Below are 11,529 nucleotides of genomic sequence, written 5' to 3'. Positions count from 1 at the left end.
GGCGCCAAGATTCCCTTGTTGTTTGCTCCAGTACTATACCGGCTTTTAGAGTGTGACTTTCGGACGAGAAGATGTGCTTGGCTTGAAGAAAGAAAACTAATGCAGCCATCACATGGAAGGACTGCCATAACATCTGAAGTCAAAGGTTGCAAAGGTGTCTTTTCTCAGTTTGCTGGGAAGTCCTGGTTTAGGTGGCATAAAGATGAGTATAAGCCGTGATGAGGATACTTTGTGGTGTAGCGATACTTGCAGGAGTCGGGATTCTCCCATTCAGCATTCACTTTTGGTATAGAGAGCCATATCAGCCGGTCTAATATCAATGGTGCCCTGGTGCCACCTGCTGCTTTCATTTCCATCATTCACAAAGGATTGCAGTATGTGGAGGCAGAAGTGAGCATTGATGAGGATGGCACACTTTGTGACGGGAGGACGATGGAATCTCCCTGATTGATGCAGTTATACCTGATGTGGTACAGACAAGACAGCAGGCATACAGAGACAAGCTTGTGCAGCAACAGGCAGCCGCTGCAACGGCAAACAACCAGCAGCCATCTGCGAAGAATGGGGAAAATGCAGCAAACGGGGATGAGAATGGAGGACAGGGACTGGCAAATAACCACACTGATAGGATGGAAGTTGATGGAGATGTAGAAATCCCATCTAGCAAAGCAGTAGTATTACGTGGTCAGGAATCAGAAGTGTTGGTTTGTGCCTGGAACCCAGTTAGTGATCTATTGGCATCAGGTCAGGTGATTGGACGGCACGGATATGGAATCTCAGTGAAAACAGCACTAGTGCTTCAACACAGCTGGTCCTTAGACACTGTATACGAGGGGGGGGGACAAGATGGTCCTAGTAACAAGGATCCTTAGATTGGAATAGTGAGGGAACACTTCTAGACACTGGATCCTATGATGGCTTTGCCAGAATCTGGACAGAAGATGGAACCCTTGCAAGCACCTTGGGGCAACACAAAGGACCTATATTTGCCTTGAAATGGGACAAGAAAGGAAATATTATTTAAAGTGCAGTGTAGACAAGACGACCATAATCTGGGACACACACAGGGGGGGCAAAACAACAGTTTCCTTTTCACACGGCACCAGCGTTAGATGTGGACTGGCAAAGTAACAACACGTTTGCATCATGCAGTACAGATATGTGCATTCATGTCTGCAAATTGGGACAAGACAGGCCAATAAACACATTCCAGGGACACACAAATGAAGTGAACGCAATAAAGTGGGATCCCACTGGTGACCTTCTTGCATCCTGTTCTGATGACATTATTATTATTATTATTATTATACAGTATTTATATAGCGCCAACAGTTTGCTCAGCGCTGTACATTACAATGGGAGACAATACATGGGACAGTACAGTAACAATACAATAAAATACACGAGGGGTTTAAGGGCCCTTGTCAGGAATCCCAGAGATCACCACAGCGCACGAATCTGCACAGTTGTAGGATCCCAACAAGACATACAGGCAGGTGGGCACTAGGACCCAGGCGCGCCTGTCACCAATGATGGCCGGACAGGCACTAGGACCCAGGCGCACCTGTTGGCGCTGGGCGGGCTATTTAAACCAGCTCATGCAATGCTCACATTGCCATATGGTATTCATTCCCTGTTCCCTGCTCGTCTGTACCTGTGTGAGATACCTTGTTGCCGACCCTGCTTGATCCTGACCTCTGCTGACCGTCTCCTGCTCTGATCCCTGGCTCGTCTAACTATTCTTTTGCTTACTCCTGATTACCTGACCTCCTGTTGCTGAAACCTGGCTTGTGACCCGACTACTCTCTGTCTGCTGCTCTGTACCATTCTGCCTCTGCTGTTACCGACCCGGCCTGCCTGACTACGCTACACATACTCTGTCATCCATCCATCCTGCATGGATCCGCTCACCACTGCCCAGGTCTGCCAGCCTCTTCACATCAGGCTCTCTTCCGATACATACCTCCGGTGGTTCACTCTACCACAGTCGGGTGTACTCAGGAGTCCCGACCTGGTCTCAGTCTGCTCCAAGTCCATCCCCACCATCAGGGTCCTTGGTGAATAAGCAGACTGGGGCTTAGACCCCGCACCCTGGGGAATCCCATTCTGTGGGTTGCTAGAGATACCGCCGGGTGGATCGTGACAGAACCATACGGCCATGACTGAGCCTGGAAGAGGACCATCCCCGCTGGACAATATATGCCAACATCTGGCGGCGCTCATCCAAGCGGTTAAAACGCTACAGGAGGGTTACACACATCTGGAAGGTCGTATTCAGACGCTAGCCTCGCCGGCATCCACATCTCAGAAACCGGTTACTCCATCTTCGACCAGGAACCCCTCGGAACCTCTTGTCGGAGCAATGGTCTCAATGCCTCCACCGGAACCCCGTGTACCGATGCCAGAACGATTCAATGGGGATCGAGGAAAATTCAGGGCATTCCTCAATGCATGCCAACTATACTTTGAGCTGCAGCCGCGGACATTTTCTGCAGAATCTGTGAAGGTGGGGTTCATTATATCCCTACTGCAAGATGAACCCCAGGGCTGGGCCCACCGACTACTCGAGATCCGCCATCCACATCTGGATTCGGTAACAACGTTTTTTAAAGCAATGGCGGTGTTATATGACGACCCGCAGCGGGCAGCATCGGCTGAAACAGCCCTGCATACACTCAGACAAGGTCGCCGAGCAGTGGAAGAGTACGCCTCGGAGTTCAGACGTTGGATGGGGGACACCCATTGGAATGATGCAGCCCTGCATGGGCTTATCCGAGTCACTTAAAGACAAACTAGCCAGAGTGGGCATACCCGATACCTTAGAAGACCTCATAACTCTGGCCGTCCAGATCGACTGCAGATTGCGGGAACGCTAGGTCCAGCCAGGGTCAGAGACCAACATGGGTACTACCTAGCATTCCGTTCCAGTCTACCTCTCCTGTTGGGAATCGGAACCCAGAAGCCACCGAGATGCCAGAACCCGTGCAATTGGGATTGACGCGACCGTCATTAATGGTTGAAGAACGCCAGAGACGTCGGGCAAACAATCTCTGTACTGCGGGGGACCAGGTCATGTGGTACGCTCCTGCCCTGCCAAACTGAGTAAGTGTGCCTCTGTTTTTTCTGCTGTATCTCCCACCTGTCTTAATAAGTCAAATTACTTAGCCGTGCCTATCTCCTTCCAGCTTCCTGGAAGGACCGTGTCAGCGACAGCAATCATTGACTCAGGAGCTTGTAGCTGCTTTATAGACCTAGACTTTGCATTTTATATTTGTTGGCACATTTCATGTGTGCCCGCCATTAGAAGTGGGTGGATGCAGGGAGGTTTATAATGGTGGGCATACCACCACACACTTTTCCTTGCAGAGATATTTCAATTATAAAGTTGTTTTATTGAGTTTATGTTTTATTGTTAACCATTGTTGATTTCTTTGCAGGAATGTCAAACTGCAGCACTGACCTGTCTATTCTGACAGCAACAGGGTCTTGCTTTCAGAATAGACATAAGTAGGTGTGTGCAGTGCTGACGGATGAAAATTTTCATCCGCAGTTAAAAAAAAAGAGAATATATGCCAAAGCATGGGGGCCTGGGGAGGCCAGTGGGTGGATGGCCCCTATGCTTCGGCATATATATTTTATATTTGTTGGCACATTTCATGTGTGCCCACCATTAGAAGTGGGTGGATGCAGGGAGGTTTCTAATGGTGGGCATACCACACACTTTTTCTGGCAGAGATTTCTTCTCTTTTTTTTCATTCAGCCCACAGGCTGCATAAAGAAAAAAGAACATAGCATATATATCCAACAAGGACCAGCGACGTACTGGTACATCACTGGACTTTGAATGGTTATACCAGGGTGATGCCTGCAGGCATCATCCTGGTATCATTTTTTTCAGCCGGCAATGGGCTTTCATGTAAAAGCATTCCTAGTGGTTAATTAGCTGCAGGATTGCCTTTACAAGCAGTGGGAGAAAATGCACCCCCCTCCCCCTCCCTGAGATAGCATTAAAAGTGATTAAAAAAAAAAAAATTAAAGGGACAGTGTAAAAATAATTAAATAAATCAGAAAAAAAGAAAAAAAAAAAAAAAGGACCCTCGCCCATCCGCGCACACCTGCAGTCGTGAGCGTTAACCCTGTGCCAGTATGGAAACAGCGATTGCACCATGCATGTGAGGTATCGCCACGAACGTCAGATCAAGGGCAGTAATTATAGCTCTAGACCTCCTCTGTAAATCTAAAATGGTAGCTTGTAAAGGCTTTTAAAGCGTTGCCTATAGATATTAAAAATGTATGCAGTTTGTCGCCATTGCACAGGGCATGTGTAATTTTAAAGCATGTCATGTTTGGTATCTATTTACTCAGCATAGCATCATCTTTTATATCATAGCAAATAATTGGCCAATATATTGTGTTTTTGTGCATTAAAATTAAAAAAAGTGTATATTTTTCAAAAAAATTGCATTTGAAAAATCGCTGTGTAAGTAATATGTGAGATAAAAAATTGCACCACCCACCATTTTATTTACTAGGGTGTCTGCTCTAAAAAAATATATAATGTTTGGGGGTTCACTTTAATTTCCTAGCAAAAATACTGATTTTTTTAATGTGAACAAAAAGTGTCAGAAAAGGCTTGGTCTTCAGGTGGTTAGAAGAGTGAGTGATGTGTGGCATAAACTTCTAATGCTGGGCATAAAATGCCCCCACCCCTCAAAATGACCCCTTTTTGGAAAGTAGACACCCCAAACTATTTGCTGAGAGGAATGTTGAATCAATAGAAGAATTTATTTTTTTACCACAAGTTTTTGGATAATGACCAAAAAAAAAAAAAATTACACAAAATTGTCATTGAAATAATTTATTGCTCACACAAGCCATATGTATATGTGGAATTACTCCCCAAAATACATTCTGCTACTTCTCCCGAGTATGGGGGTACCACATATGAGAGACTTTTTGGCAGTCTAGCCAAGTACACGACCCCAAAATCCAATAAGCACCTTCAGGCTTTTAAAGGGCTTTATTTCCTCATTACACTTCCTGACTACCTATCACAGTTTCGGAGGCCCTGGAATGCCAGAATAGCACCAAACCCCCCCAAATGACCCCTTTTTGGAAAGCAGACACCCAAAGGAATTTGATAAGAAGCATGGTAAGTATTTTGAAGATCTCATTTGTTGCCACAAGTTTTGGGAAATTGAAGAAAGAAAATAAAAACATATTTTTCTTTTCTTTTTTATATTTCAAAACCTTGTGAGAAAAAATGAGATCTGCAAAATACTTACCATGCCTCTTTTTAAATTCCTTGGAGTGTCTACTTTCCAAAAAGGGGTCATTTGGGGGGGTTTGGTGCTATTCTAGCATTTCAGGGCCTCCGAAACTGTGATAGGTAGTGGGGAAGTGAAATTAAGAAGTTACGCACCTTCAGGCTTTCAAAGTGGTCATTGGATTTCAGGCTCCTGTATGTGGCTAGGCTCCCAAAAAGTGTCACACGTGTGGTATCCTCATACTGGGTAGAAGTAGCAGAATGTATTTTGGGGTGTAATTCCACATATACCCATGGCTTGTGCAAGAAATAAATCATTTAAATGACAATTTTGTGTAAAAAAAAAAAAACAAAAAAAAAATGTTTTGTCATTTTCCAGAAACTTGTGGAAAAAAAATAAATCTTCAATGGACACAATATGTCTCTCAGCAGATAGCTTAGGGTGTCTGCTTTCCGAAAAGGGGTCATTTGGGGGTGTTTGTTCTATCCTGGTATTTTACCACCTCAAGAGATGTGATGGACGGTCAGAAAGTAAAAGCTGTGTAAATTTCAAATTATCTATACCATAGTTTGTAGACGCTATAACTTTCACACAAAGCAATCAATATACACTTATTGGGATTTTTTTTTAACAAAAACATGGAGCAGAATACATTTTGGCTTAAATTTATGACTAACTTTCAGTTTACGATATATTTTTTATAGCTGAAAGTAGAAAATATTGGTTTATTTTCAAAATGTTCGTGTTTTTTTTATAGCGCAAAAAATAAAAAGCGCACAGGTGATCAAATACCACCAAAAGAAAGCTCTATTTGTGTGAAAAAAAGGACGTAAATTTCGTTTGGGTACAGCATTGCATGACCGCGCAATTATCATTTGAATTAGTGCAGCGCTGTATAGCAAAAAAAGGCATAAATTACAGTATCTATACCATAGTTTGTAGACGCTATAACGTTCACACAAAGCAATCAATATACACTTATTGGGATTTTTTTACCAAAAACATGGAGCAGAATACATTTTGGCTTAAATTTATGACTAACTTTGAGTTTACGATATATTTTTTATAGCTGAAAGTAGAAAATATTGTTTTTTTTCAACATTTTCGTGGTTTTTTTGTTTATAGCGCAAAAAATAAAAAGCGCACAGGTGATAAAATACCACCAAAAGAAAGCTCTATTTGTGTGAAAAAAAGGACGTAAATTTCGTTTGGGTACAGCATTGCATGACCGCGCAATTATCATTTGAATTAGTGCAGCGCCAAACAGCAAAAAAAGGCCTGGTCATTAAGGGGGGTAAATCCTCAGGAGCTCAAGTGGTTAACCACTTCCAGTCCGGACTCTTTTACCCGCACTGGGACCATGAAAGGCTTTCCAAATAGATAAAATGAGAGAAAATGAATGTTAAAAAAAAAAAACAAAGCCCAAAAAAAAAAAAATTTGGTAACATCCATTTATCTCATGTCCAGTACTGCATAGTCATGCTGAAAGACGCACTTGGCAGAGGTAAGCCTCGAACCTACGACCATGCACTCTTTAGACGGGCACTCTAACCACTGTGCTATGGAGGTTACCAGGTATATACTCTGTCAAACTGACCCTTGTTTTCAAAAACGGCCAACTGTCACCTGCCCAATGTCAAGTAGCTATAGTGCAGTGCTTAACCGCTTCCATACCGGGCACTTTTACCCTCTTCCTGCCCAGGCCAATTTTCAGCTTTCAGCGCTCTCACACTTTGAATGACAATTGCGCGCTCATACAACATTGTACCCAAACTAAAATTTGACCATTTTTGTCACACAACTAGAGCTTTCTTTTGGTGGTATTTAACCACTTGAGCTCCTGAGGATTTACCCCCCTTAATGACCAGGCCTTTTTTTGCTGTTTGGCGCTGCGCTAATTCAAATGATAATTGCGCGGTCATGCAATGCTGTACCCAAGAGAAATTTACATCCTTTTTTTCGCACAAATAGAGCTTTCTTTTGATGGTATTTTATCATCTGTGCGCTTTTTATTTTTTGCGATATAAACAAAAAAAACACAAAAATTTAAAAAAAAAACCAATATTTTCTACTTTCAACTATAAAAAATATATCGTAAACTGGAAGTTAGTCATAAATTTAAGCCAAAATGTATTCTGCTCCATGTTTTTGGTAAAAAAAATCCCAATAAGTGTCTATTGATTGCTTTGTGTGAACGTTATAGCGTCTACAAACTATGGTATAGATACTGTAATTTATGCCTTTTTTTGCTATACAGCGCTGCACTAATTCAAATGATAATTGCGCGGTCATGCAATGCTGTACCCAAACGAAATTTACGTCCTTTTTTTCACACAAATAGAGCTTTCTTTTGGTGGTATTGGATCACCTGTGCGCTTTTTATTTTTTGCGCTATAAACAAAAAAAACACGAAAATTTTGAAAAAAAACAATATTTTCTACTTTCAGCTAAAAAAAATATATCGTAAACTCAAAGTTAGACATAAATTTAAGCCAAAATGTACTCTGCTCCATGTTTTTGGTAAAAAAAAAATCCCGTGCATTAGCGGGCAAACTGGCGCTATATGGGAGGGGCGCTAACACTATAGGAAGTCACCAGTGACACTAATACAGTGATCAGTAAAAATCTGTTCACTGATCAATGTCACTGGTGACAGGGCAGTGAAGGGGTTAACTCGGGAGGGGGGGGGCGATCAGGGGGTTAGACGGAATTATTGGTGTATTAGCGGGAAATCTGGCGCTATATGGGAGGGGCGCTAACACTATCGGAAGTCACCACTGACACTAATACAGTGATCAGTAAAAATCTGTTCACTGTAATCAATGACACTGGTGACAGGGCAGTGAAGGGGTTAACTGGGGGGGGAGATTAAGGGGTTAAATGGGATTACTGGTGTACTAGCGGGCAAACTAGCGCTATCTGGGAGGGGTGCTAACCCTATCGGAAGTCGCCAGCGACTCTGATACAGTGATCAGTAAAAATCGGTTCACTGATCAGTGACACTGGTGACAGGGCAGTGAAGGGGTTAACTGGGGGGGGGCGATCAGGGGGTTAAATGTGACCTAGGTGTGTTCTAACTGTAAATGTGTAGTGTTTTACTCACTTTTACTGTTTCTTCTTCTCTGTCTGGAACGGAATGTGTCCAGGCAGAGAAGAATGACATCATATCCTGTCCTGTGTAAACTTCAACACAGGACAGGATAGGACAGGGACCGATCATCTGATTTCAGCCAGACATCACTGGCTGAAATCTAATGATTGATCCCTCCGGGATCGAATGGTGTCACCCGCGGATCGGCAGGAGCGTGCGCACCCCCTGCCGGCGAAAATGTCGGGAGCGCGGAACCCGTTTTAAAACGTGGTTTTGCGCCTGAGTTCCGCCCTGCACACGTATATATACAGTGGCAGGGCGGCAACCGGTTAATCACCACTGGGGTTTTTATTTTTTGCTAAATTAACAAAAAAAAGACCGAAAATTTTGAAAAAAAACCCACGTTTTTCTTTGTTTCTGTTATAAAAGTTTGCAAATAAATTATTGTTCTTCATAAATTTAGGCCGAGATGTATTCTGCTACATGTCTTTGGTGAAAATAACCCAAATTAGAATGTATTTTTTAGTTTGTAGGAAAGTTATAGAGTTCACAAACTATGGGATAGATCTGAAAATTGATCAATCCTGAAGTACTGACGGCCAATCTAATATCTTGAGGTCCCAGAATGTCAGAACAGTACAGATATCCCCAAATGACCCCTTTTTGCAGAGTAGACAGTCTGACGTACTTCATAAGAGGCATGGCAAGTTTTTTGAAGTTGTATTTTTTTTGTCATCATTTTTCGTAAAATGAAAAAATGCAAAAAATTATTTTCACAATTTTTTTTTTTACATACTGTCACCAGTGCAGTACAGCGTCATCATATTACTGGCATGGCGGTGATCAGGGACACTGACTGGTGACAGTATGAAAATATATATATATACATTTTTCTTAAATTTTTTTTTTAATTTTTTTATTATTTTTAATTTTTTATTAAATTGTTTTTTGTTTTTCTATGATTTTTTTTTCATATTTCACTATGTCCAAAATAGTACAATGTTACCATAGTAACATTGTACTACTTTGGGGAAGTGATCAGTATTTTTTTTTTTTTTTACTCAATTTGCTTATAGCAAAGAATTACTTTGCTATAAGCAAGCATTTACCTGAATGACATCAATTCATTCAGGTTTTTTTTTTTGTGCTTAGCTGTGATTTGGCCACAGCTAATCACATGACATGTGCATGTGATCTCTGGGACCATTCACAGCTAGGCACTAGTATACAATGGATGGCATGAATGAAGACATCCAATGTATACCACTGTTATGTGACCTGCTGTGATTGGTCACAGCAAGTCACATGGTACCGGCAACGAGGGCCGGTACTCAGATCTGTCATAGGCCGTGTCCGAGGTACACTGCCAGTGACAGATCGCGCCGCTGTGCGTTTTCCCTGCCGCCATTCGGCTGTTGGCCAGGAGGGAAGTGGTTAACCTCTTCAGCCCCAGCCACTGCATATGTACGTTTGCAGGGCGGCACGGCTGCGCAAAACCACGTTTTAAAATGTAGTTTTGCAAAACAGGTAGGGGGCACCCCTTCCTCTTACGCTGCCTCTAAGCACTGCATCTTCTTCTCCCCACCGCCCCCCTACACTCCTACATCTCAACCCTCTATCACTACTGCACCCGTCCAGCCCCCTTTCACCCAAACCCAATGCTTATAGCCCCCACCATTGTGCCTGCACCCCCCCCCCCCGCAGACAGCACACCTGCCCCCCTAACACCATTATGCCTGCACCCCCCCCGCAGACAGCACACCTGCCATCCTAACACCATTATGCCTGCACCCCCCCACCCCCCCCCCCCCCGCAGACAGCACACCTGCCCCCCTAACACCATTGTGCCTGCACCCCCCCCCCTGCAGATAGCGCACCTGCCCCCCTAACACCATTATGCCTGCTCCCCCCTTCTCTCCAACTGACCCCCAGCCCTTCACTGTCAGCATTGCACCTGCAGGCTCCTCTTCACCTTTCAGCACCATTCCTACACCCCCTGCTTTACCCTCCATGCCAGTCCCCTCCTCTCATAACTCACCCTCCTCCCCTCTGTGACTCCATGCCTGCACAAAGCACAGACCCCACAACACTGTGCCTGTACTTTACTACTGTTCAGGAACGTCCAATCAGAACAGCGATGATCCCACCTGGCCGATTATGTGCAGTGGTCGGGGGGGGGGGGGAGCGGTTAGAGAATTTTGATGCACAAACACTATATAATACCCACATTTTTGGTAAAATATAAAATCTGGTGTTGCACCAAGTAATAGATAAAACCCGTCACGCTTTATAATTGTCACGATTATGGAATGGCGCCAAACTACGTGATTTACAAATCTTTATAGGAGACACTTTATAAGCCGTTCCAGGTTACCAGTTTAGAGTTACAGAGGAGGTCAGGTGATAGAATTATTGCTCTCCTCCGACATTCACCGCGATACCTCACATGTGTGGTGTGATCACTAGTCATGTATGTGTATGACACCAATGCCTGCGTTCACCTTTGCACTTCAGCGAGGGGGGGATGGGGGCACTTTACATTGTTTTTTATTATTTCTTTGTTTTGTGCCATGTACACTGTGACAGGTGATGACATGTATGTGGGACACTGACAGGTGATGACATGTTTGTGGGACACTGACAGGTGATGACATGTTTGTGGGACACTGACAGGTGATGACATGTTTGTGGGACACTGACAGGTGATGACATGTTTGTGGGACACTGACAGGTGATGACATGTTTGTGGGACACTGACAGGTGATGACATGTATGTGGGACACTGACAGGTGATGACATGTATGTGGGACAATGACAGGTGATGACATGTTTGTGGGACACTGACAGGTGATGACATGTTTGTGGGACACTGACAGGCGATGACATGTTTGTGGGACACTGACAGGTGATGACATGTTTGTGGGACACTGACAGACGCTGACATGTTTGTGGGACACTGACAGGTGATGACATGTTTGTGGGACACTGACAGGTGATGACATGTTTGTGGGACACTGACAGGTGATGACATGTATGTGGGACACTGACAGACGCTGACATGTGGACAGGGACAGATGCTGCTTGGTGTCCTGGTGTGGGGGGGCTGCAGAGCTGTGTAATGGAGGAATAAAATCATCAGCTACACACATCAACTGTCACAATTTGCAGCAT

The 11,529-nt window shown here is 43.8% G+C and overlaps 1 pseudogene; it reads left to right on the top strand.

Annotated features, from left to right (window-relative positions):
* The first annotated feature begins 202 nt into the window (after positions 1–202).
* LOC149450332 (F-box-like/WD repeat-containing protein TBL1XR1 pseudogene) lies at positions 203–2,785 on the top strand (annotated as a pseudogene).
* The last annotated feature ends 8,744 nt before the right edge of the window (positions 2,786–11,529 follow it).

The sequence above is a fragment of the Staurois parvus genome, unplaced genomic scaffold, assembly GCF_062004578.1.
Source record: "Staurois parvus isolate SC_StPar_1 unplaced genomic scaffold, SC_StPar_1.0 ptg000575l, whole genome shotgun sequence".
In the NCBI taxonomy this organism is placed as follows: domain Eukaryota; kingdom Metazoa; phylum Chordata; class Amphibia; order Anura; family Ranidae; genus Staurois; species Staurois parvus.
The sequence above is the reverse complement of the archived record's forward strand: the minus strand, read 5'-3'. Positions and strand labels throughout refer to the sequence as shown.